Source organism: Mus pahari, chromosome 18 (genome assembly GCF_900095145.1).
Source record: "Mus pahari chromosome 18, PAHARI_EIJ_v1.1, whole genome shotgun sequence".
NCBI lineage: Eukaryota > Metazoa > Chordata > Mammalia > Rodentia > Muridae > Mus > Mus pahari.
The window spans coordinates 35,624,472-35,651,095 of record NC_034607.1 but is presented as its reverse complement, the minus strand read 5'-3'; positions in this window follow the sequence as shown (position 1 = coordinate 35,651,095).

Below are 26,624 nucleotides of genomic sequence, written 5' to 3'. Positions count from 1 at the left end.
TTTTATTGTTTTTACTTTCATTTTTAGATCCTGGATGGTTTTGTTCAANTCCTTTACCTGTTTGGTTGTGTTTTCCTGTAATTCTTTAAGGGATTTTCATGTTTCCTCTTTAAGTGCTTCTACCTGTATTCTCCTGTATTTCTTTAAGGGAGTTACTTATGTCCTTCTTGAAGTCCTCAATCATCATCTTAAGATGTGATTTAAAATCCAAATCTTGCTTTTTCCGTGTGTTGGGGTATCCAGGATTTGCTGTTGAGGGAGAACTGGGTTCTGATGATGCCAAGTAGCCTTGGTTTCTGTTGGTAAGGTTCTTGTGCTTGCCTTTCACCCTCTGGTTATTTTTGGTGTTAATTGATCTTGCTGTCTCTGACTTGAGCTTGTCTCTCCTGTTGGCATGTAAGCCTATGTCAGCACTCCAGGGAGACCACCTCTCCCTTGGCAGGACCTGTGCACCGAAGGCTATGGAACAGCCCCAGCTCCTAGGTGCAGATGGAGGCTGGAAATGACCCTGTCCCAGCTGCTCCACTGCTCCTGTGGCCTGTGCACTCCTGGCTGGTCCCACCCTCCCCTTTTAAGCTTCTACCTGTATTTTTGGACTCACTGTCTGGCTCTTTCTAGACCCCTTCCTTTGATGTCAGGTCCTTTGCACACTGTTGACTGTTTTAACTTCTGACTCTGGAAGGAGAGGGTCTGCACTGAGCCTACCAGGATTTCAGACCAGTTACTGGCTTACTTCATCAGTGAAAGAGGAAGAGTACATGAAGAAGTTTGTTTGGGAGCAGAGGGGAAAGATAAAATCTATAGGGTACATATTAAGTCTAAGTTATTCCTGTGATATTTAATTCATACTCTTAATAAATAATCAATAAAATATTTACCTGTGGCTCACAGGAGACCAGGACTAGGTAAAAGCTAAGCCCGGGAGAAAACATCACCAAGAGGCAACATTGGGAAAATAACTTGGCTAAAGATGGATTCCTCGGGAACAGCAGTAGTTCATGGTAAGGGAGAAAAAGATCAAGAAATAGCCAGGTCATTGTAAAAAGTAGTTGAAGATTTTTTTTTTTACAAGATTTAGAATGTAAAAGTCACAAGTGACCACATCAGAAACATTTTGAGCGAATTGGAGGGTAAGTACCTCAGTGGATTGAGGAGCTAAAGAGACTGAGGCTCCAGACCTGGTGGAACAGGTCTGTAATCCTGGGTGTTCAGGAGGCTGGCAGAGGTAAGAGGATTCCAAAACTGTGGATATATTGGCCATGGCATAGGTTCAAATCTGGCTTGGGCAGTTTATTGAGTCGTGGTCTCTAAATTAAACCTCACAGCCTACTTCCGCTAGCAAGACCACACCCCTTAAACCTACACCAACAGGAAGAAAAGAAACCCACTTACAAATTATAAAGGATGGAGAACAAGTCAACTTTTTAATCTCACTTTGCAAAGAAATTACGCTGCTCACCCTCTTTCCCCACTCTCTTCTGTCCAGCCCCCAGTCACCACCCCAGTTTAGAGGAGGCCACTGCCTCAGGGACCACGGAGGGCTCCTTTGTCACAGGGCTGACAGTGGGGAAGTACTTGGACATCAGAATTCTACCCCAAAGGACTACATTCCTCATCAAGAACTGTTCTCCCAGAACAAGCAGCCACAGGAATAAACTTTTTCTCATTTACACTGGAGAGTGTGCTCACCCGGAGCACCCAGATCGCTCAAAGAAACATGCCTTGGCTTGCCCAGTCTTATCTCATTTTTGCTTGGCTTTCCCCCACCCCCCACCCCTTATTGCTGGAACCAAACCCAGGACCTGTCCATGTTGAACGAGTGTTTGTCTCATTTTAAGAGGCTAAGTTTCCTCTCTTCCCTCCTCTTCACAACCTTCCTTTTCACTCTGCAAGCAACACAGGCATGTCGGCTGGCCTCTGCCCCATCTATGCAGTGAGTCGGGAATGACCTCCAGTGGGTAGATGGGACCTTCTCCAATACTTGTGCCAGATTCAAGAAAATTACTTTCATCACTAATTAACGAATCCTCCACACCTCAGGTAAGTGACCACTCTTTCTTTTCTTTCTACAAAATTGCAAGAGAAAATGAAGTGGGCGATGGGGTGATTCAGGGGCTTGGAGGGTAGATTGGTAACAGGAACCAGGCCTGTTTTCAATTGTTTCTTTGTGCTTGTCTTTGAAAATGAAAGGGTGAGGGAGGGAGAGAGGAAAGGAAGGGAAGAAGGAAGGGGGAAGAAGGGAGGGGAGGAAAGGATGGAGGCATTCTAAACTCTTGTCTCATTTTAGCAAAATGTCAGTTATCCACAACAACACGGAATAACAGGAGAAGACACTCTGCTTGTATCGATACTTTTCTATCGTTCTGTTTTTTTGTTTGTTTGTTTGTTTTTGTATTTTATAAGTATCCATTTGTAGTATATTCTGTGTTGTTTATATCTAAGTTTATATCACTAATATAATTATTTCATAATTCAGAAACTATTTTATTCACATACAATAACAATTGACATATATATATATATGTATATATATACTTGTTTTATTGCATTAAGTTATGAGGTAATTAGCAAAATGCTTCTTTCAGCCTAAAATATTGCTAAGGTAACATTCTGTAGAGGAAATAGAAGGCAAATAAAAGTTTTGGGAGGTTAAAAACATAGGTACAACATCTTTTTAGGATATCCTCCTGTGCTTGTGAAGTATATGACGGTAGATGTTGGTTTGCTATGGCATTTAAAAGACACATAAAAAGTAAGGTGTGTGTTGGCTCTAAAAAGTAAGATATGCATATAGTATCTGAAATTGCATGCTGTATGACTATTTAAAGATTTAAAAAAAACTTAGTTGTGAATTTTTAAGCGTGTAAGGAGTATATAGTTTCATCAAAGTGGTGCTAAATAGCCTACTTTCATAGCAGGAAAGAGGGGAGAACGGCCCCTTCAAAGCCACCCACAATCTTCCCTCTCCTCTGCACTGTGATACTGGATCCCCGGGATGGTTTAGCAAAAGGGCAGGAGAAAAGGCAAAGGTTCTGCTGATGTTCCAGAAAAAGGTTCTGGAACTGTAAATATATAGCCTGGCTCTAGCTTCCCCAGGGGGACGCACGCATTTGCCAGGGGCCCCACGGGAGCGAATACAAGTCCTGATTAGGTGCAAAACATCCAGGAGTAGCACTGGTTATATATCAACAGAAGGAGAGCAGAACAGAGTTGCAGGCTCTCCCAGGCATCTCTCCCTCACAGCATGTGTTTGAAACATCCACAGGCTCTCTAAAGGATGGAGAGCGTTCAATATTTCATCCCCAGACTTCATAGTTTGGGGCCAGCTGATTTTTTCCAAGGGAAGAAGTTGTTCTGTATATATTGTGCTAACCCCTTTTGCGTCAGAATGTTTTAAAAGCTTTGGCACGATCCTGACATGCTTCAGGACTCTTGTAATAACTTGAGGTGGAAGCCACGCACGCTAATGTCCACCTGTCTGTCGCCTGGGAGGCTGAGACAGGCATGCTGTGAGTGTGGGGCCAGCTAAGGCTAAATGATAAGACTCAGTCTCAAACAAAATAAAACACAAATTCAATAAACAATAATAGCAGCAGCAGCAACAACAAAAGAAACTCAGATTGAACACCTAGGAAAGAAAACTCAAAATATATAGTCCTACAAATCTTGCAGAAGCCGGTTTGAGATGTATTCCAGAGGGCAGAGTATATGCCTAGGGTGCAGAAGGCCCTGGGGGTCACTGCTCAGAGCTGTGTGACCTGGCATAGCAGTTGATACTTGTAATCCCAGCATGCAGAGGTGGAAACAGGGAGATAAAACTCACCCTTATGGTATATCTGGGGCCAAGTTGGGATAGGCGAGACCTTCAGATAAAACTCAAAAAAGCACTGCAGAATCCCAGAACCAGTAAAGCCTGATTTGGTACTGCTTATCGGGTCTCCTGAGCCAGACTTTCTGAAGTCCAAGGTTACAAAATGTATCTTGAAGATAGGCCACAGATAGACACATGACTCCATGCTTCAACAGGACTGCATAGTGTTCTGAAAAGAAGTTGCACCTCGGGAATATATATAGTCAGGTCCTTCTGGTATGGGACAACGTCCGGAAGTAAATGAAATGGGACAGTGACAGTGTCCAGGCTCGGGTAAACTGTCTCCACTCAGCTGTTCACAGCCTGAGTAGGTGTGAGCGGATGAGCTTGGTTTTAGTAAGTTTCAGTACATATCAGACAGAGTTAATCCAATGCTCAGTACCGATCGCTCACCTTTTAATTTGGAATCACTTTTACTGCTGCGTGCATGACAAAAACAGTAATTTCGAGTCTGCAGAGTTCAGGAACAATTAGATTAAAGTGTTGCTGAGGCGTTATATATGAAGTATTATCCCTAATTAGAGGTGTCCCTTGGGAATGAGTGGCCATGTGGATAGGCGGCACTTGCGTGAAGTAAAGAGGGATGTGCATAGTCGTGGCTTCCTTGGTGACAAATGGCTTTACACATGATATTTAACACCTTAGAGACAGGCCCCTCTGAGGCAGAAACTTCTCTTCGCAGAGGTGAAAAATATCTCACTGAATTTCGCAGAGCAGGCAGTTTTCTGTGGTCAGTATTCAATGTCTATAAGTGGGGGAATGCATAGGTGACATTTCTAAGTCCAATTCATAATAATTTTTCTCTGACAATGCTTTAGTTACAAGTATAATTAAATTATAATTTCACAGGAAACTTCAACTTATTGTGCCTTATACAGTAACTTCAAGTTAGCATACAAAATAATTAGTTTCATCCTGGCTTTTCCATACATATATGCCATACATATATGATAGGAACTATTTGGGGCTGGGGTAAGGAAGAGAGTCAGCCTGAGGTGGGCAGAAGGCATGGGGGAGAGAAACAAGAAAGAGAAAATAAAAAAGAATGCAGTAAAGTTCATCTCTACAAAAACTTGAATTTTGTCATCTAAATTAAAGAGATCATAATTTCAATATTAAACATAAATAATGCAAGCTTTCCAAAGTACATAATTGGGAATCTAGGAATGGAACATGATTTTACTTGTTATTATTGTTCTTAAAAAAACAAGCAAACAAACAAAAAACAAAAAACAATTGAGCCTTACAGGAGAACCCAGGGTGACTTCTGACTCACGGTGCAGCTAAGGCAAGCAGAAAACATCTAGTTCTCCAGCCTCAGTCTACTGAGTTTGGGGGATTACAGGAATGTTCCACCAGTTCTGTCTGTCTGTGTGGTTATTATAGTGTGTGTGTGTGTGCGTGTGCGCGTGCGTGTGTGTGTGTGTGTGTGTGTGTGTGTGTGTGTGTGATACTGTGTGTGCATGCGTGAGTACACATGCATGTGTGCATGCACAAACGCATGTCAGGATGCACATGCGTGCCAATGTGTGGGCAGTTTACCACCTAGGTGTACAGGATAAAGGACACCTTGTGGAGCCAATTTCCTCAGTCTACCACGTGCATCCTTAGAAATGGATCTCAGGGTTTCGGCCTTGGTGACAGCCACCTTAGCCCACTGATCGACAGGTGTGATAATGCTTGCGTGTAGGGGCAATACAGGAAGCTTGGAGGAGTTCTAGAGGTGGAAGTTGCTTTCTACATCTGCAAAAGGCAACAGAGAATTGTGCTTTGACTGTGAAAAGCATCCAGTGCCCACTCTGGCCCCATCTATTAGGGGTCACTTCTTAATTTTGTCTGTCTGGTTCCTCTTTAATCACCATCTCCACACCCCTTTAAACCCAAAAGAAAGACTTAAGAATGTACTGAGTAAGAATATGTCCGCTTAGACTTCACCTAGCTTCTCCCATAGCTAAGAAGGCACACTCTATACACACAGGCTTTATAACATTGCTTGGTTGTACAGTGGTATTTCTCATTTTCTAGAATCTGGCATTTGGAATAAAAGAATCATCAATTTTCTAGATAGCGAAAGCATTCCTGTTCAGTGCTTCAAGAGCGTTATGAATTGCATAGGCTTTTAATGATTAGATTAGGTACATGAAGAAACATGCTTTTAAATCCTTAAAACCCAGTTTGCCTGCTTCTAGACTGCAACCCGTTCTTATACTGGGAACTTTAGATACTCAGGTTTTATTTCGCTGCCGTTGCCTGGCAACCAGATTCGGGCAGAGATGTCAGAGGTCAGGGAGCAAATCAATGTCATGGAAAGTAGCCCTATCAGCATTTCCCATCAAACTTTGGAATCTCTACAGTAAAATAGGTTTCGTTGTATTAAGTGCCTCGATTTTTTTTTTCTTATCAGATGCCAAGTCTTTTAGAGACATTTTTTTCCTTTCTGAATATGATTCCATTACACATGGGGAATTATGATTGTGTGCATGGCTCTGTAACAGGCTTCTCTATTACAGCAGACTACTTTGAAGGTTAAAATGAACAACGTCTGGCATTATGAAGCTGTGGCTATACGAAAAGTGGTTGTGGACATTTTTGAGACTATTCCAAGTATTAGAAACAGTCGTGCCCTCACTGGGAAGCACTGGTTAATAGTACATTAGATTTTATTTGGAAGTGTAGCTCTCCGCTTATTAGGAAAAGTAATTAAAGGGACCTAGAGTATTTCTTGTCTCTATTTCAGAAGGGAAAAAGTTGTGTTCATGATTCAAATACCATCCGCAGTTCAAGTTTCCAATCAGTTCTGTACCACGCACCTGAGGATGCATTGCTTGGAGAAGTACATGAGGTTCGGTAGGATGCAGTCTAAGGGTTATTTTGCAGTCTGGATACTACACTAGACTTCAGTGACCAGTCATTCTAAAGAATGTACACAAGCCCTGGCCCAAATGCTTAGCTTTTCCAAATGAATCTCAATCCAAATAACACAGCTTGAGTTAGAGTGACATTCCTTATTGGTTTGAAAGAGACCTCTGCTGGTTGAAGCAACAGCTACCAACCATTTAAGGATACACCCTTCAGTTTATCAGTGAAAAATACCTCTGCCCTTCCTCCTTTTTCAAAGGCTCTGAAAATGCTGACCCTTCAGTTCCAGCTACGTTAGTTCTAAACTGAGAAACCATGCTGAGTAGTCTTTACCAGTTATAAATAATTCCTACTCATGGGAAAGTATGTTCATGAATATAATTACCTAAAGGGATCTGTCTATTCTCAAGTTTTACCATTTTACTCTTGTAAAGAGGTAAAGACACCATGATGCCAGGTGTCTACTTATTGCTGCTGTCACTTCATGCATTAGGGGACATGGGGCTTCCCTAGTGCACAGGCCTGCTTTAAAGGTTAGAGTTAATGTGTGACAACACATTATGTAGTATGTGAAAAATAATAGTAGTTCTCTAAGAAGTAATGCAAGTAGGGTGGAGCTACACCAGAGAAGGACAGGGAGACCTCATTCTGTGGCGGCAAAGCATATGCCTGTGATTACAGGGCCACCTCTAAGGGAGGACAGGAAAATGTAAGCCAGGGGCCTTCTTGCATTAAATCCCCAAGTGACATTTAAGATCCTGACATATACTAAACGTGAGAATGTCACATGTGCAGTTCACATTTGTGATGGGGTTGTGTGGAAAACGATGCAAGACAATTATCAGTAAAGTCATGGGAAGAAAGGCTCATTTCCCCATCGCATTTTAGCTTGGAAAGATTTCTTTTCTTTTCTTTTCTTTTCTTTTCTTTTCTTTTCTTTTCTTTTCTTTTCTTTTCTTTTCTTTTTTAAATTCCACAAAAAGAACGGATTCAGTGAAAAGGTATCGGAGATACTTCATAGTTAGACGTGTAAAGGAAGATGGGATATACTGTGAATGTAGGCATACTTATGTTCAGCAGAGGGAGGGAGGGAGGGAGGGAGAGAGAGAGACAGAGAGACAGAGACAGAGACAGATAGATAGATAGATAGATAGATAGATAGATAGATAGATAGAGAGAGAGAGAGAGAGAGACAGAGACAGAGACAGAGAGAGAGACAGAGAGAACGAACTGGAGGAGAGGAGTTGGGTTCCTATGCATTCACTGCCCCATGCCCCTCAGGATGAGGCATGTAAAAAAGATGGAAACTCTTGAGACATTATGAGCCCTTTGTGAAATGGATGGAAAGATTAAAGCTCTCACCAAGAGAAGTTCCTGAGGTGCCTGAGTTTCAGCTGCTTCTCTCTGGTCACCAGTCACTCCCAGTCCCAGTCCACCCCTGACATCTACTATTTAAAGGATCACAGAAAGATCACCCCCCCTCCAGGAAACCCCAGGCACAAGGCTCTCTCTCCTGAAATAACTGAGTTAGGTTTAAAAGCAGCCACATCCTTTGATTGTAGGGGAACCATGCATCAGTGAAGTTGGGTTACCAGTTGTTTTTACAATTACTTACAAAGTAAACTTAAATTCCATTACCCTATTCTTCTGTTTAATTCTTGGCATGGAATAAAGTGAATCACAACTTGTGAGCTGAGAGATGACGCCCGAGAAGAAAACACTCTTGTCTTTGGAGAGAGTTCAAACTTCCCTTAACTACTTCTTAAACTGTAAGTTGCCATCACAACTAGAAAACTGTTTCCAGACGGTTCAAACATGTTTTTGCCAGAGCAGAGAATTCCTAACAAATGGGTCAGACTGCTGTGTACAAGAGGACAAAAAGCTCAGGTAAGGTGACATTGTGGCTATGTCCCGTGCCCTCTCGCCCCCACATTTCCCTGCTAAAACTAACCAAGCACAGTTTTCAAATGAGAGGACTGGTACCAGATCAAAGTCACAAGCGAGCAAACATGTTAAGAGTATTATGAGGTAGGAATAATATCCGTGTTTCCCTTGTAGAATCCATGTGCTAATTTGCTTAATGGCTTTTCGTATTCAGACTCTAATTACAATTAAAATTCCCCACCACCATCACACCGCAAAGGTATACATTCAGGTTGGCAATAGAGAAAATTTACCTCCAACTCCTAAGAGAGACTTTGAGCACAGATAGAGACAGATGAAAGAAGGCATGCTGCAGTGCAGCAATCTCAGCAAGACCGTGCAGTTTCACTCCTCCAGGAATATTCCCAGGGAAGCACAGAGAGCCCCAGGCAGTAAAAGGCAATGCTTTACCACCCCTGTAAATTCTCCTCTGGAAGGCAACCTCAACGATCAAGCCAGGAGCCAGGAGCCATTAGTAACTGCGTTGCATTTTGGAATGTCCTTGGGATGCTGCCTCTGCTTTTTCCCCAGGTCCCCAGTGTGGTGGCTCCGCATGACTGTGCAGCATTCTCCAGAAGGCTGTGGAAGGAGAGTCTCGGAGAGAGAGACACGGAATCCCTGAAGCATCTAGGTCTTCCTGTGAGCCTGGCTTCCGGGCAGCAAATGTGGAAGCTGCTGTTTGGTATTGGCTTTCCAGCTTTCTTGGATATAATTTCAAAGTTGTTTCATTCCCCAATTGTCATATTAGTTCACGCATCAAAAATCTACAGGCAGGCTGTTAAGATCACAGAGCAATTATAGCGAATCTCTCTCTGTTTTGTTTTGTTTTGTTTTGTTTTAATCTCTTCCTTTCAATTTGTTTCCTTACTGATTCCCTCAAATAGGTCTGAATGTATATAAGTCGCTTTAGTTCTAAAATATAACACTAGTAGAAGTACACTGGTCACAACAAACAACGAAATCTCTCCTCTAAGTAGATGGGGCAAATCTCCAATGGAATCAATCCACTGATGGGTGGTTCCTGTGGAAAGGGGTAGAGCTCACCCAGCAAGGAAGAAGTGAGCTTTTTCAGTGATCTATGATGCTCTATGAAGAAATGCCAAGTACCATTTATAAACACCAATTTATTCTTAAGTCAACCCTATGGACATTATATTATCATTCCATCGTTCACTGAGGAAGAGAATATCTCCAGGAAGTCAAGTGATACGGCCCAACATATTCCAACAAACTAGCAAGAAACATACAACTCTGCTGCAAAACAATGAAGATTGCAAATAGAGATATGTCATGCCTGGAAGGAGATGAGCTGGCGAGGGACAAGAGTGCTTTATCCCCATCATTCAACAGAAAAAAAAAATAAATAAATTCAAGCTGCAACGGGGGGCAATTGTATCAAATAATACAAATGAAAGTTCTTACTCACATACATCAATTAAATACCAAAGAACTGTAAGAATTCCAAGTCATGGGAGAAACACAGACCCACACTCTAATGATGACCTAATTAAGGCAGCAAGATAAAGCTGGACATTTAAACACTCTGTGCTCCAGCAGTTCTACTTGATTCAAGGCAACTTCTCAGACCTGTGCATCAGGAGCCACCGTTCTAATCACCAATGCTAAACACAGCTCTCTCCTCAATAGCACAATACTCAAAATGCCAGTCAAAAAGATGGGGTGTGGATATCCAGTGCCCGTGGTTCCATACACAATAGTATTAAACATAAGAGGAAACGCGCTTTCTACACATACCACAATACAGGTACAATTTCACGCCAGAAAGTATGCAGGGGTTATAATCACAAGATGTCTTTGTTAAAAGTTTAAAACAGTTAAAATTGAAAATTCAGTTTTCAGAATAGTCATGAATGTCATTGGAGCGCAAAAAGAAAATAGAGGTTAGAGAAATGTGGACCTAAGGGTATTGTCTGGTAGAAACAGAAAATGGGATGAGGTCTGGCCAAACATTAGGCAAAGGTTGTTGTCAACATCCTAGGTTTTGTTTATGGAAGTCTTTCATTGCTCCTTACATTAGTTAAAATGTCTAATTAACAATGAAATAAGACATAAAGAAGAAATGCTGATAAGGGTATTGCATTGACCGAAGGTTGTTTGGACTTCAGTTTTGTATATCTCAGGTCCGTAAAAAAATAAATAAGTGAAATCCTGGCAGACATCACACAGAGAGACTGTCAAGAGTTCAAGTTCCAGTCTACAGACCCCAAGCCTTGGACTGCCTCCAGGGTAGGGACCAGACTCCCTTTACCAACGTGACAAGCACACACGATTCCATCCTTTTGTGATGGTGAGCTCATGTCTGTGAGGCATGGTTTGAGCTGAAGGCAAGTCTAAACAGATCCTTCTGGGCAATAGAGAGACTAGGCTAGGCCAGAACCCTGGGCCATCTCACACCAACATCACTCAGGGGGACATTGCTGCCACCTGGTCTGTTTCTTCGGGATGTAAGGGCTAGATATGTTGATAGAATGATGATATAACGATGATATTGTGACTAACACTTTTAGTTGCAGAGTTGAATATGATTTCACTAGAAGTTCTAGACCTACAGGGCATGAATTATTTTTATTTTCAATTGAAAGATTAGGTGATTGAAAGCAAAGAGGGTTAAGAAATTTCCCCAAAGTCAAATAGTTCTGATGAAAGACAGACACATTTTCATTCCACCTTTATTCCTTCTCTATTGTTCATGCCCTTAACATCTCACATGTATGTAGACACATGTGTAGATATGCACATATTCACTCAGATGTACAGATACACAAATGTACACATGCAAGCACTAATATTTGAATATAAGTAAACATATATACTAGTATAGACTTCTGAGTATAGATGCATATATGTGCTGATTCACAGTCACATATATGTCAACTCTGGAACTAGAGTTACAGATGGTTTTGTAAATACATAAAGTGACTTTATCACTGTGAGAAAATTCTTCACCTGACCAACTTAAAGGAGGAAAGGCTTGCTTGTTTATCTGTGTGTATGTGTGCATGTGTTTACTTGCATGTATGCATGCGTGCACATGTGTGTGCATGTACATCTGTTTGTGCTCAAGCACTTGAATTTGGAGGGGTCAGAGGACAACTTTTGGGAGTCAGATCTCTCCTTCCATCACGTGGGTTCCCGGAACCATCAGGCTTCATGGCAATGCCTTTGCTAGCTGAGCAGCTCCCAAACCTAGAAAGATTTATTTTGTCTCATGGCTTCATGGGATTGCATATATAGTCCACAGCTCCATTGAGTCTAGGCCCATGTTAAGGCAGAACATCACAGAGATGGGAGCAGGTGGTGGAGGAAGATGTTCACCTTTTAATAGAAAGGAAGCAAAGAGTGAGGAAGGGACTGGGGTCTGGGTGTGACCTTGCAGGCATGCTTCTAAAGACCTACTTCCTGCAGGCATAAATTCCATCTCCTAAAGTTTCCAGTCTTCCAAAACAGTGACATATTGTTCATAAATTATTATGTGGGTAATATACATTCATATACACATATAGATATAAATATACATTCATACACTTGTATAGACATAAAATCATGCAACTGTGTGGAGAACATATCCACACATATATGTATAGTCACACAGGTATATCTACATACACACTGTACCTCTTAATACAGAAAAAACCAAACAAGTGAGTGTGTGACTGTGAGTGTGTGTTTTCTACACCTGTGTGTGTATATGAACACATCACTCTATATTGTATAGACATACTGTGTAGATGTATGCTTATATACACATTGATTCACACATACATACAAGTGTATGTATTTTCATATATGCCCATACAGACGAGTATATAAAAACATTTAGACAATGGGAACAGAAGAATGGCTTGGAGGTTAAGAGAACTTGCTACTCTTTCAGAGGACTGGGGTTTGGTTCCCAGCCCCAACTCTGGGTGGCTTATAACTTCCTACAACTCCAACTCTAGGAGATCTGACATCTTCTTGTCTCCATAGGCACTGGCACACATAGATACAGACAGATACTGTGTTGGTTTGAATATGTTTGGCCCAGAGAGTTGGCACTATTAAGAGGCGTGGCCTTGTTAGAGGAAGTGTGTCTTGAGGAGGTGGGCTCTGAGACCCTTCTCCTAGCTGCTTGGAGGCCAGTCTCCTCCCGTTTGCCTTTGGAAAAATATATAGAACTCTCAGCTTCTCCAGCACCATGCTTGCTTAGACACAGCCATGCCTGCCTGGATGTTGTCATACTCCCACTATGATGATAATGGACTGAACTTCTGAACTTGTAAGCCAATCTCAATTAAATGTTGTCCTTTATCAGAGCTACCTTGGTCATTGTGCATCTTCTCAGCAATAGAAACCCTAAAACAGGTACATACGCATGCACATGAAGAACTTGTAAGAAACACAGTGCAGACACATATACACACATTCATGACTTACTTCCATAAGTACTGACCATATTCACACGTGTGAATGTATAGATGAATATACGTATAGCTATACAAATAGACATACATGGATGTACACAGATAACCATGCACAAATACATAGATATGTGCATACACACAGGTATAGATAACCACATGCATGTGACCACACTCGTCTGTTTTTTTTTTTTTTTCTGCATTGCTCAGAAGGTGTAGTAGCAGCTGCTAAGAGTCCTATCCTACTCTATCTCCCCCAGCACATGTTTCACAGTGTTAGACTGGAGAGAAGCAAGATTAGTGTGGTTCCATGGAGCCATCCGCCCCTTAGCTTCCATTTGGGGTCTCCTGCTTACATCCACTATGCATTTGTAGCACGGCCTTAGCATGGCTTGTCCCTTCACGTCAGGGGCCACAGGCACCTATGGTTGTATGTAGTGTCTAATTCTCTGGAGAATAAGTATGAAACCCATATGTGGCTATACAAGATAAACTTAGAAGAAGCTAAGTAGCCGATATTTGAAAATATGTGTACGTACTTTAGGGAAAGGTTTTGATATATAATATAATATAATATATAATATAATATAATATAATATATAATATATATATTATATATAGAGAGATATAACAAAAATTATTTATATTCATGTATGGAAAACAGAGGCTAGATTAAAACCAAAATGAGTAAGAAACAATTTTTATCATGAAAATAATAGAAAACACTAATAATTATTATAATTACTAATAAATTATAAATATATACACATATAAGTATATAAAATTATAATTTATTAAAATTATTATTATATAGGAAACTAGTTTATATTTAGCTACTGTTAACTTTCCTTTTTTAAGCTTAATTCTGGGGACTTTATCCTTAAAATATCTAAATTTGAAGTTTTCTAATAGGGTTTAGAAACAGTATTATAATTTTTATCTTAAGTGTCTCTTAAATGTTCACACATTGAAAGATGGTGTTATTGGAACATGATGGATTTGGGAGCTAGAGTCTAGAGGAAGTTGGTCATTGGAGGTGTAGCCATCAGGAGGTGATGGATCCCAGGCTGTCCCTCTTCTCCTCACTTTCATGAGAAGGGTGAGAGTTTCCTCCATCCTGCATGACCACCACGATGCCCTTCTCCACAGGCCCCAAGGCCACGGCTGTGGACTGACCCCCCTGAAGCCAGCAGGGAGGCATACCTCTTCAGCTGACTGTCTCTCATACTCAGCCACAGGATGGAAGGCCAAGGAGGAGAAAGGGACAGAGATAAAAGGAACAGTGGCTATGTTTCCACATTCGTGCTGATGTGATTAGTGAGATGGGCTAAGCGTCAGAAACAGAATGCAGAAATGCCAGTGCCCCAAAGGAGCCTCCTCAGGTGCTCACTATAGACAGAAGTAAGAAACCATGTAGTTAGTACAGGAAGAAAAGAGAATAGACAATACACACATGTGTATAGACATGTGTGTGCACACACAGATGCATGTACACACATGCATACACACATGCATATATGCATACACACATGCATGTACACACATGCATGCATGTGCACACACATACATCTACACATTGCAGTTTACTTTGTCACAGTCTATCAAATATCATGTAGGTCTCTGCATAGAAATCTAATTTCCTAAAGACAAAGATACTGCATTCCCAGCCCAACTTTCAACATAAAATGCAGGAATGGAAAAAAAAAAAAAAAAAGAAAAAAGTGTGACGTTTTATCTCAAGCTAGAGATTCTGGAGTTTTTATAGAAAAATACCTGGAGATTGCAATTTAAAGAGCAAAGAGTCCGTCAAACTGACTTGCAGGGCTAGGGACCCCAGGGTCTCTCAGTGGCTTTTCTCACATGACAGCAATCAGCAAACAGGTCAAGGACAATAATCTGATAGCCACTGCCATAGAGACTCTAGGCACATAAAGCCACATGAATAGTTCTCCATCTCAGATGAGGAAGACGGACCGTAGTGGAAGGATCCTGGTGGAAGATTCAAAGCTTGGCAGCTGTCTCGAGGATGGCTAGAAAGCTGTGATTTAAATAAATACTGCCACAGAGGCTCGAACTACATCTGGAGTCTACAATTTAATTTCTCTCGGCATTCAGCAGATGTTTACTTACTGAATTTTAAACAGAATATGTTTAAGGGTAGTTTAAAGCTAATGTTTCCTAAACACTGTAGATGAAACTTGGTATTTTTATACAGCTCAAATGATTTCTATCCTAGAAAAGCAGTCCTAACAAAGTCCAAGGCAATGAATGAGCTACCAAGCCCTCGGTTCTGAGTTAAAGAAGCCGAGCCTCTGAGGGATAGGTGCTTGTCTATACAGTCTGAGATGCAAGCAGAACCTGAGTGTCAGTTTTCTCCTTAAAGGTTTAAAATCTCCTGAAAGTTTACGTGCCTCCCTTAGAATGTAAAAGCACACATCTTAAGTGTATAAACACAAATAAGACTATCTCCTGATACTCATGGAGCGACAGGACAGGAGATCCGGCCACACCCAGTAAAAAGCTGGGGTCTCCAAGGGAGTAAAACAGGGGGGGGGGCAGAGAAGCAGTTAGCCACGCCCACCAGCCCCTGCAGACTTCTTGGCAGGGAGCCACAGAGCAGCCAGGAAGCTGGCAGGTACCCCAGGGGAATTCAAACATCCACGCCACGCCACAAGGTAAGACAGCCCTGTTGGACTGTGTAGGGAAAGCTGCTGAACACAGATAGGAAAAAAGATTCTGGAATTCTTGAGCGGCAGACAGAGAGGAGTGATTCCAGCAAATCATCATTGTCCACTGTGTTTAGCACACCAGTCTAACTTCCAGATTAGGCGGCTGAGACCCATAAACCACAAAATCAGCGTAGAACACCCTGACCGCCCCCACCAGCAGAGGTCCTGCTGAGCCTCTGTATGATTTCTCCATCAGTTTAATAACAGCTTTTTTATTGAGGGGGGAATTTGGGAGACAGGCAATCAGCTTCTCACTGTGAAAACGAAGTCTGGAAATGCAGAGTGACAGAGTGCCGCTGAGTCGTGATTTTGCACATGTCCACCTGACTGGCGCCCTCCTCCCACCCATCCACACACTCCCAGGCATCTGAGCTCACTGCAGTTCTCTGAGGTCACATGTATATCTCTAGACAGCCACATAGTCCTGAACCAACAGCTTTTGCTCCATCTCTGTTTTCAGAATACGATCCTGGGAAGCTGACCACAAGCGGAGAAGGTTGCCAACCAGAAAACGTGGCAGAAGCACCTCTCTATTTCCTCCTTTTCCTCATTCCCTTTCCCCAGATATATCAGCATATCTGCACAGGATATGAAGCCAGCATGGTGTTCATTTGCTGTAGTGATTCCACCACGGCGGCCCATCACTAACCACAGGCATCTCAGAAGAGGAGAGTCAGGCTATCATCTGCCAGACAGTAACTACCTTTGAAAGGTATGTGCTGAAAACTTTTCAGAGACATGGCTGTAAAACACAATTCTCACGAGTTTACCCAGCACGTTTCTGATCTTGATCTTAGTCTTTTTTTCAAGACAGGGTTTCTCTGTATATCCCTGGATGAACTCACTCCGTAGACCAGGCTGGCCTCGAACTCAGAAATCCGCCTGCCTCTGCCTCCCAAGTGCTGGGATTAAAGGCGTGCGCCACCACTACCCGGCTTGCTCAAGTCTTTTATGCACAGACTCTTTATCTATAATGTCCCTGGGAATTAATGCTCAGAAAAACTAGTCAATAACCTAACTGTATTTCCTATATACATACCATAGGATCAGTTAGGCAGTTCTAAACGTCTTAGAATACATTTGCTACATGGGTTAGATATTTTAAATGAAATAATCACATTCTCACAATATGACAGCAATCACTGAATCTGACCTGCTTCACTATTTTGTTAGCAAATGAGCGGATTCCTTATTTGCTTTCATTTAAACGTGTGAGTCCTGATAATAGCTTTACAAAATTATTCGACTCTCTGAGCCTTTTCTCCATCTTCAAAGAGGAAGGTAGGTCATCCAGGGTTGTAAGGGTTAAAATGTGTCAACAAAAAAAATAATTTCAAAATTCTTTCTAGAAAAGAAAATGAGATACTAGGAAAGGACTAAATGAAAAGAAGAAATCTTGGCAGCTGGTAGATAGTAAGTAGAAATTTCTTACCAGAGCAATTAAGTAACATATAAAAACAACTTAGACCCATCCTTGGTGAGACTTCCCAATGTCTCAAGTTAGTCTATCTGATTCAAAGTGCGAAACACCAAATGTAAAGCGCTTCAAAGAGGAGGTGGACTTGAATAAAAATGGGTGGGCGCTAAGCTCAGGCTGGGATGACGAGTCAGGAAATTGGACTGTGGCCAGAACTGTGAGGCTCTTACTGGAACCCTCAACGGCTGCCTTGTTTCCAGGAGTGAGCAATTTCCCAAAAATTAATATAATGATCTTTTGATCCCTCCAGTGTTTATCTGATACTTTTCAAAAAGAGGGGGAATTGACAACTGAAATCTAAAAAAATAAAAAACCCAAAAAACAAAAGAAAACACCAAAACTGGAAATCAACACGCCTAGCACTTGGGGTCCACGTTACTTGACCTTCTTCAGAGATTCCCATTTGCTCGACAGGAGTCTGTCTGTGCTTGTAAGTGGACGTTGAAGTCTAGCTGGGGAAAAGCTGTCACCAATGTGTGCCATCTGTCCTCTTGGTACATACAGCATCTATGGCATGTTAGATTGTGTGTATCTTTATGTATGCATATTTACATGCTTGTGTATGTACACTTGTGTGCATCCATAGGCAAGCCAGAAGTTGGCACTAGGTGTTTTTTTCTCCAATCAATTGTTTTTGAGACAGAGTCTCTCTTCCTGACCCTGAAGCCTTCCGGTTAAGCTGCTCTGACTGGCCAGTGGGCATCTCAACGGTGCCTCTCCAGGGATTACAAGTGTACAAGCCACACCCAGATTTTCTTTACCTGGGGTGGGGGAAATCAAACAGCTGTTTATGCATGTATAAGAAGCACTTCATTGAATAAGCCATCTTTAACCTCATATGCATATTTTCAAAGACATTTATTTGTCGAGGCTGCACTAGACAGGGAAATGCAGACTCATGTTATAAGCAAGCAGTCTTAAAAGAGTTTAAAGAACTAATGAATTGTATTATATTGTGATTGTGCATGGAGTTATTTGAAATAAATAGGATTTCATGTATGGTAATTTAAGCTCTTCCTGAAGATAATTATTTGGCAGCTTGGCTATTCAGTCTGCTTCATGAAGCCTGAAAACATGGCACATTTATAGGCAGGTGCTGGAAATACAGACTCTGTCTTTGAATCCTTAGTGTCCCAGATAATCAGAGCTATCAGGTTTCAATCTGTTCAGGAAAAACTCACAGTTTATTAGCCGTGTACGTGTGTAACTAGGTAGCAAGTCTTTAATATTCTAAAGCAGCTTGAGAAATTGGATGAGGTTGTACGTTTTGGTTTATAGAATTTATAAAATTCCCTAAAATAGATGTGAATGTACATCTTGAACACAAAAATTCAATTAAGTCACCATCTTTGCCAGATATCCATTTGTAAGGGTTATAAGGGGAGCTTTGGGGAACTAGAAGTTATCAGGGTGAGTGAGATAGGAAAGTTTGGAATCTTAGCCTGGTGATCGTGGCACAAGACTGGGGGGTGGGGGGTAATCCAGAGGAAGTCGTGTGTCAGTGTGGACCAGACCCAAAGCAGGCAAGAAACCTGTCCCCTCCCTGCTTCTGTTCTGAGGTGGCACTTATCAGAATTTCCAAATAGCATAAAAAGAACCAACAAAGGTTATTATTTTGTTTTTTAGAAAAGACATTTCTATGTGTTTGGTGTGTGTGCACACGTGCTTGCCTAAGTCCAAGTGTGCCATGTGCAATGAAGGTGCCTGCAGAAGCCAGAACATATGGACTCTCCTGGAACTGGAGTGACACACAACGGTTGTGAGCCATTGTATAGGTGCAGGAAACTGACCCTGGATCCTCTCTTAGAACAGCAAGCCACCTCTCTAGCCCACATTCTAAGAGGGAGGCAACTCTTTCCTAACGCGACCTATTAAAAGCCTTTAATGAAATGACATCATTTTGCGTGATGCAACTGAGAACTGAGGTGAGAACAAGGTACTCCCACAGAATGAATGTAAACCTCTTAGAAGGAAGGACTTGCACCCTTCAGGCAACACCGAAACTCCACTGAACAGGACCGCAATTCAGTGCACACAAAAGTCCACTCCAGGAATGCCCTGGAAAGCTGTATCAGTACCATGGACAACGAAGGCAATGCAGAATGAAACAAGTATTAGGTGCCATCAGGAAACCACTGAGATAGGAGATGCAAATTGAAATAACAAGTCTCTTGTCCGCAGGAGTTTCAAGGACCCACCTAATCTCTCGAAAGTGTGTGTGACGAACTTGGAGAACATCCACGGGTTAGGCTATAGGACTACTAGGGTCAACCAAACCCCAAGACCCAGTAATCCCAGTATCAGAACCAGTATCCTCAAGATACAAAGAGGTTTAATGAAAGAAGAAACTTCTTAAAAGGCTTTCAATGATACAAAATAATGGCCCTTTGCCAACTACAAATAAGAAAGCCAAGACTAGTTTTTAAAAATAATACCTTCTACATGTAAATATAGAATGTACACACAATATAGATATTATAAAATTGCATGCCCGTGTACCGATTGAGTCACAGAGGAGGAATCGTACGGTGGATCCATTTCTGATTTCAGCGGGGCTTCTCCTCTCATCCCAGAGGTTTAAGTTCTGCTCTCACATGCATGCTTCAGATGGAAGAAATAAGACAAAAACAGAGAAGAGACCAAGGGAAAGGTGGTCCAGTAGCCAGCCCAACTTGGGATCCATCTCCAAGGCCTGACACTATAACTGATGCTATGGTGTGCTTACAGACAGGAGACTAGCATGGTTGTCCTCACTGAGACAGATGCAGGTACTTACATCCAACCATTGGACTAAAGTCAGAGACCCCTGTGGCTGAATTAGGGGGAAAGATTGAAGAAGCTGAGGAGAAGGGAGACCCCATAAGAAGACCATCAGTCTCAACTAACCCAGACCCCTGAGATCTCTTGGACATGAGACCACCAATCAGGTAGTATACACTAGCAGGTATGAGGTCCCCAACACATATACAGCAGAGGACTGCCTGGTCTGGCCTCAGTGAGAGAAGATATGCCTAAGTAACCCTCAGGAGACTTGAAGAGCAGGGAGTTGGAAGGCCTGGTGGGGGTGTGTGGGGAAGGAGCATCCTCTTGGAGATGGGGGATGGAGAAATGGATGAAGAACTGTGGGAGGGCAGACTGGGAGGGGGGGCAATGACTGGATTGCCTGGGAGGTGGTAACAATTGGGCTATAAGAAAATAAAAGTAATTAAAAAAAATAAATAAGACTCAGGGAAGTCTCACATGTGGCCGAGGTGACAGAGTATGGGTTATGAGTAATCTCGAGAGTCTGTGTCTCTTAGAACTAAAAAGATCTCTCTGACACGATTAAGCAACATTCCTATCTCTTTGTGTTTTGTAAGTCAACCAACCAACCAAACAAAAAACAGAAAGAAAAGAAAGAAAGAAAAGGGAAAAAAAAAACCCTGGCTATGTAAAATCTTGAGGCATCCAAGATAGAATTCATTAATAAGTATGATTTTAATTTTGGAAGAAAGTAATAGGCATTACCAACTGCCCTGAGATGTATTTCAAGGAACCAAAGCATTTATGACACCTTAGCTTAATACAAAGTAAATGGTTGTTGGGCAGATGGAGAAATGTTTGTGATTTGAGAGGTATTTGAGTTAGTATCTGTGCTACGTTGTCTAGAGCAGGATGTAGACACACTGGGCTCCCATAAATGTGTCAGTGATTTGGCAGGGGACACAGAAAGTTAACAGAGAAAGTCAAACAAACAAACAAACAGACAAACAAACAAACAAACAAACAAACACCATTCTTCTCTTTTCATTGAGGAGAACTCCAGTTAATTTTTTGATAACACTTCATTACGCAGTGCACTCTTAAAAATGCTAATGGTTACAGGAAACCAGGGAAGCATCCAGCAAAACTTAGCAGACTGTCATTCCCTGTCAACTTCCCCTGCCAAAAAGTATGAGTGAAATTACTTAAACTTCTTCTAAAAAGATGCTTACGAGTGGCAATGATAGAGTTACTCCTCAACTCAAGGTGGCCACAACTGGGACTACCAAAGCCCATCACTCCATTTATTGTTTTGATCATGACTGGAGCATGTGAGAAGCTCTGGACTCCCATTAGGTACAGTTAACCATGCGTGTACGATCGTGTCTGTGACATCGCTCCCATGCAACCTTGTGTGGGATGAAATGGAGAGTAGAGCAGCCTCACGGTGGTGTGTTTGCCCCAGACAGGCACCTCACACCTGTGTCTCAGTGTCCTTTCCCATCGTCTTCCTTTTGCCAGGATTTTCTGATTAGAAAAATAAACACCCGGGTATAGACGACTCTTCAGAATTCTACCCCAATGGGGGTTGCGATTGCTGTGCTGATGGGGACTCCCACCAGGTCAGTGTGACTCTGATGACTCAAGGATAATGAGCGTCTCAGCTGTGTGTGTGTGTGTGTGTGTGTGTGTGTGTGTGAGCTAAGACAAACACAGAGGTGCTTTCTTTCATTATTTCAGCTACTGTTTTTCTAGAACTTTTTCCTTCCATCGCCGTTCAGAGGGGGAAAGGGAGATTTATGCTCCTTAGAAAGGAATGAGGAGTGAAAGCAACAACTTTTAAATCGGAGTTAACGCAAGCAGCCCTCTGTTTACTTTCTACTGAGAAGAAAGGAAGGAGAAAATGAAGACAGGCAAGGGGCTGTAAACCACTCCACCTCTCCCGCCTGCCTCCGGTTATATCCAATCTCTCCGTAGGCCCCTTCTGCTTGGGCTTTCAAAGTTTGAGTAAGAGTGAATCACGACAGCACAGGGATTCCCAGGACCCAGGTTGGCATTTGGGAGGAAAAACATCTCCCATAAGCATATGTTTGAATTTCCAAGGTATCATTGACTCTTCAGAATGAAGACTGAACTAAAATCACTAAGAAGAGTCCTTTCTCCCTCACTTGAAACCTAGGTCCAGCGCTGGGAAGGTGGCTCAGCCACAGAACAGGGCGCCTGCTTGGCACGTGTAAGGCTCAGAGTTTGAGTTCTAGCACTAAACAAACATAAAACACCATAGCCCATTTACCATACATGTGTAAGAATGGTTGCAATACTTAACCCACCAACTGTCCCCACTTCCCAAGAACAGGTTTACTGTCATAGGCAGCTTCAATCTGCAATTCAATATGGATTCATGTAGTTGGGTTCAGGCCTAGAACATGTGTACCATCTCTTCAAATAATAACAATCTCCTGAACAACAAAAATCCTGAACATCATTGTTCATGGCAAGAATTCATATTTGCCTGAAGCTGGAATTAGCCTTTATCAGGGGAGTGGGCAAACACACGGTGGTATGTGCATGTAATGAAGCAATAGGTGATTCATGTATGGATCAACTTGTGATGAGTGAAGAAGTTGAACAAAGTCACACATAGTTTCATGCAGATGACGTTGTTCCTATAATCTACAGAGAACGTAAGACCATAGTGATGAAGAGGAGATCAGTGGCTTCCATAGATTAGAGCCAGTGACTGGGTGTAACTACAAAGGAGGAGAATGGGCGATAGTGATGGGGTTGCTTTATGTTCTTGATTACAGGACTCTATTGTGCCAAAAATATGTATAAAAGATAAAATGTTCTGTATGATAATTTGAAAAAGATAAAATAAAAATTGAAATGTGTTTAGAAAGAGAGACAAGACAAGTTTGGAATTAATTAAATATCCAAACTGGATACACCATCCATTTATCTATTCATCCATCCATCCAACTATCTTCCATCCATCTATCTATCCATCCAACCATCTATCCATCCATCCATCCATCCATCCATCCATCCATCCATCCATCCATTCATCCATCCATCATCTTTCTTTCTATCCATCCATCTATCTATCTTTTCCATCCATCCTTCCTTCTATCCATCCACCTATCCATCTGATTCATCCATCCATTCATCCATATATCCATTCATCCATCCTTCCTTCTATCCATCCATCTGATCCATCCAACTACTCATCCATATATCCATTAATCCATCCTTCCTTCTATCTATCCATCTGATCCATCCATCCATTCATCCATATATCCATTCATCTATCCTTCCTTCTATCCATCCATCCATCCATCCATCCATCCATCTGATCCATCCATCATCCATTCATCCATCTTCCATCCATCCATCCATCCATCTATCCATCCATCCATCCATTTATCTATTTATTCATCTTCTGTCATATTCTCTCTGTCCTTTTTATCAAAAATGCTAATGGACCCACATATTCATGTCTCATTTTTCAAGTTTATGAAGTCTGTTTAGGCTGTTAAAAAACGCCATCAACAGGGTAACTGATAAACAATAGAAGTCTATTTCTCATGGACTCAGACTCTGAGAATTTCAAGAGTTGGTGTCTGGTGGGGACCCATTTTCTCATTCATGGACGTGATCTCTTGTCTGTACCTCACATCATGGAAGGAGTCAGTGGCCTCCTTTGGGTCTCTTTCACAAAGATGTTGTTAACATTGCCCATTCTGAGGCCCTTGCTTTAGGATCCAATCTTTTCATCTCTCCCAGGTCCCTCTACTCAACACCGTTCCCAAAGGAACTGGGATCCAGGTCATGAGCAGGTCATGAGTTTGAGGGTAGCCATACCATTCAGACTATATAGCAAAGATGAGAAACAACACAACATAGCAACACAGATGGGACTTGGGGTTGTGTAAAATTGTCTTTCGTAAAATTTTATGCAAGTGCCTCTCTACTCTGACCCCTAAGTAAAAGATAAAAATGTAATGTCAAGAAGAAGTGAGAGATGAAATAAATACTCCAATTATTTCAATCCATCAATGTTTTTTGTTCTAAAAGCAAGAACACCACGTTATAGATACATGATGTAACCCTTTACAATGACCCCCACATTCCAGAAAAATGGAAAATAGCCAAGCCACTGCCAAGACAATCATTATCTGAGGAAGATCTTCAATGTGTCTACGGTAAAAGAATATTAAGCTAAGTAAGGTTTTTATTTATGCAAGATACTTTAGATAATGGAAAACTTCCTCAGTGTCTTATCTTTGAAAACAGAAAGACAATGAGCTAATCAAAAGTAATTCAACTGAAGTAACGTCTAATTAGAAAATCATCCCATTTTAATGGAATGTTTTTGTTTTTGTTTTTTTTTTTTTGCTTTTGTTTGTAAAAATAAAAACGTCCATCAGGGTACTATAGTCTTCCATTTTGCCAAAATTAAAAGTCACAGTTTATTTAACAATTAGATTTTGTTACAAAAATTAGTATAAAAATTATGTACAATGAATTTCAATACAAAAATAGCCATAGGCAAGTGTACAAGCTCTAGTGCAGAGCTGCAAAATCAAAGGATTGGGAAATAAACAGAACATTAGAAGTCACGTCAGAGGGACATGTAGTCCACAGGAGTCTTGTCAAGCTTTGCATCACTATAGGCAACTATGGGTATCTGGAGATTTCTGGGAACGGCCTGTGTTAGCTCTGGCTTTGTCTACTGTCTACTTCCAAATCAATTGCCATTAAAAACCACTCTGTGCCTCTTGGCCATATCTCTTGGCATTGTTCCATCAGTCACATCACTATACAAACATGGGCTCCGTGAAAGGACCAAGTAGGCTAATGCTGCTACAGCTGAGAATCATCCAGGCCCTTAAGAAAAACAAGCACCAGGGCCCAGTCTCAGGGGAGAAGGACTTAATCATGGGCACATGTCAATCACTATCTGGGTAAAGGAACAGAGTGGCTGACAAAGCACGGGCCTTTTCCTGGCCTGGTTCACTGTTTTGTTCTTAGTTGCACATAACAAAGTTAGGATAGTGAACTCTAATTCCATGTGACTCAGTATGAATATGGGAAAAGACTTTTCTTGTAGGGTCTTGTACTGAAATAAAATATCCAAAAATTAAATAACGTGTGTACACCTGCACGTGCGTGTGCATGCACGCGCGCGCACACACACACACACACACACACACACACACACACTCTTGCAGTTCACATTTTGATAGCAAATTATATCTTTTAGCTTTGGGGTAGACAATATTATGGCATATGACTATGGTGCTGGGATTGAACCTGGGGCCCTGTACATGTCTGGCAAGCATGCTAGCCCTGAGTTGCTTCCAGCTCTGTTTCTACATTTTAGTTTCAGGTGGCCTCTCCCAGGCTGCCCCCCGCTGGCTTAGAACCCCCTCTGTACCCCAGGCAGGCCTTGAACCTGCAGTCTCCCTGTCTCACCCTCTGAAGCTATAGAGCCACAGACCAGTGCTCCAGGTCCAGCTCACCAAGCTGTTTAGAAGGCAGACATAAGAACCAACTGGGGGCTGGAGAGATGGCTCAGCTATTAAAGAGCACTGGCTGTTCTTCTAAAGGCCCCGAGTTCAATTCCCAGCAACCAGAGTTCAATTTCCAGTAACCACGTGAAGGTTCACAAGCATCTGTAATGGGATCCGAAGCCCTCTGGTGTGTCTGAAGAGAGTGACAGTGTACTCATATACATATAAATAAATAATTCTAAAGAAAAAGAGGAGGAGGAGGAAGAGGAGGAGAAGCCAGCTCTATAAATGGCTTGCCTCCTTCACACAGAGCTTAAGCATCAATTAATCAAATCAGAAAAAACACTTCTCTACTGCCCTTATTTCTTCCAGAATTGAATAATCAAGAAACAGTGCTGGGTGACATGAGGTCATCAAGACAAAAAAAAAAAAAAAACCTAACATAATTGGGAAGGTCTATGAATTAACAAGAAAATTACCTTCCTTGAAAGAATTAATTAAAACCTTATTAGAAGACTATAAAACACTACGTTATGAACACCTATTAAGTATGTAGAATTAATGGATTCACACCAGGTGTCTTACTTGCCACTAAACTCTCAATGCTAAAATAGAACTGCGGTTCAAAATGCTAGACAATGACTTCTGGGTACACAGCCACAACTTACTCACTATGGAGGGCAGTCTAATTGTTGGAGACCTAATACCTTCGGTTGGGAAGAATTCTGTTTCCCAGAGACTCCCTGGAACTAATGTAGGGACTTGAAGAGCGCAGCCAATGTAGGAAAATACTTCACTTCACCCCCTTTAGCGATGTATACACAGCCTAGCAGGAGCCAGGGCTTCTCACTGAAAGCTTCTTCATTGATTTGTACAACCCATCTCCCAATCAGCGTTCCACTTTCCAGCCACATCTCTAGCCATCTTCTTAGCACAGTGAGGGCCTTCCTCTTCCTGTGCAACTTGAGAACCACCAGAAGATCAACTCCTGGGCTTTATCTGTTATGAATCCCCTCTCCGAAGAAGAAGAAGAAGAAGAAGAAGAAGAAGAAGAAGAAGAAGAAGAAGAAGAAGAAGAAGGAGGAGGAG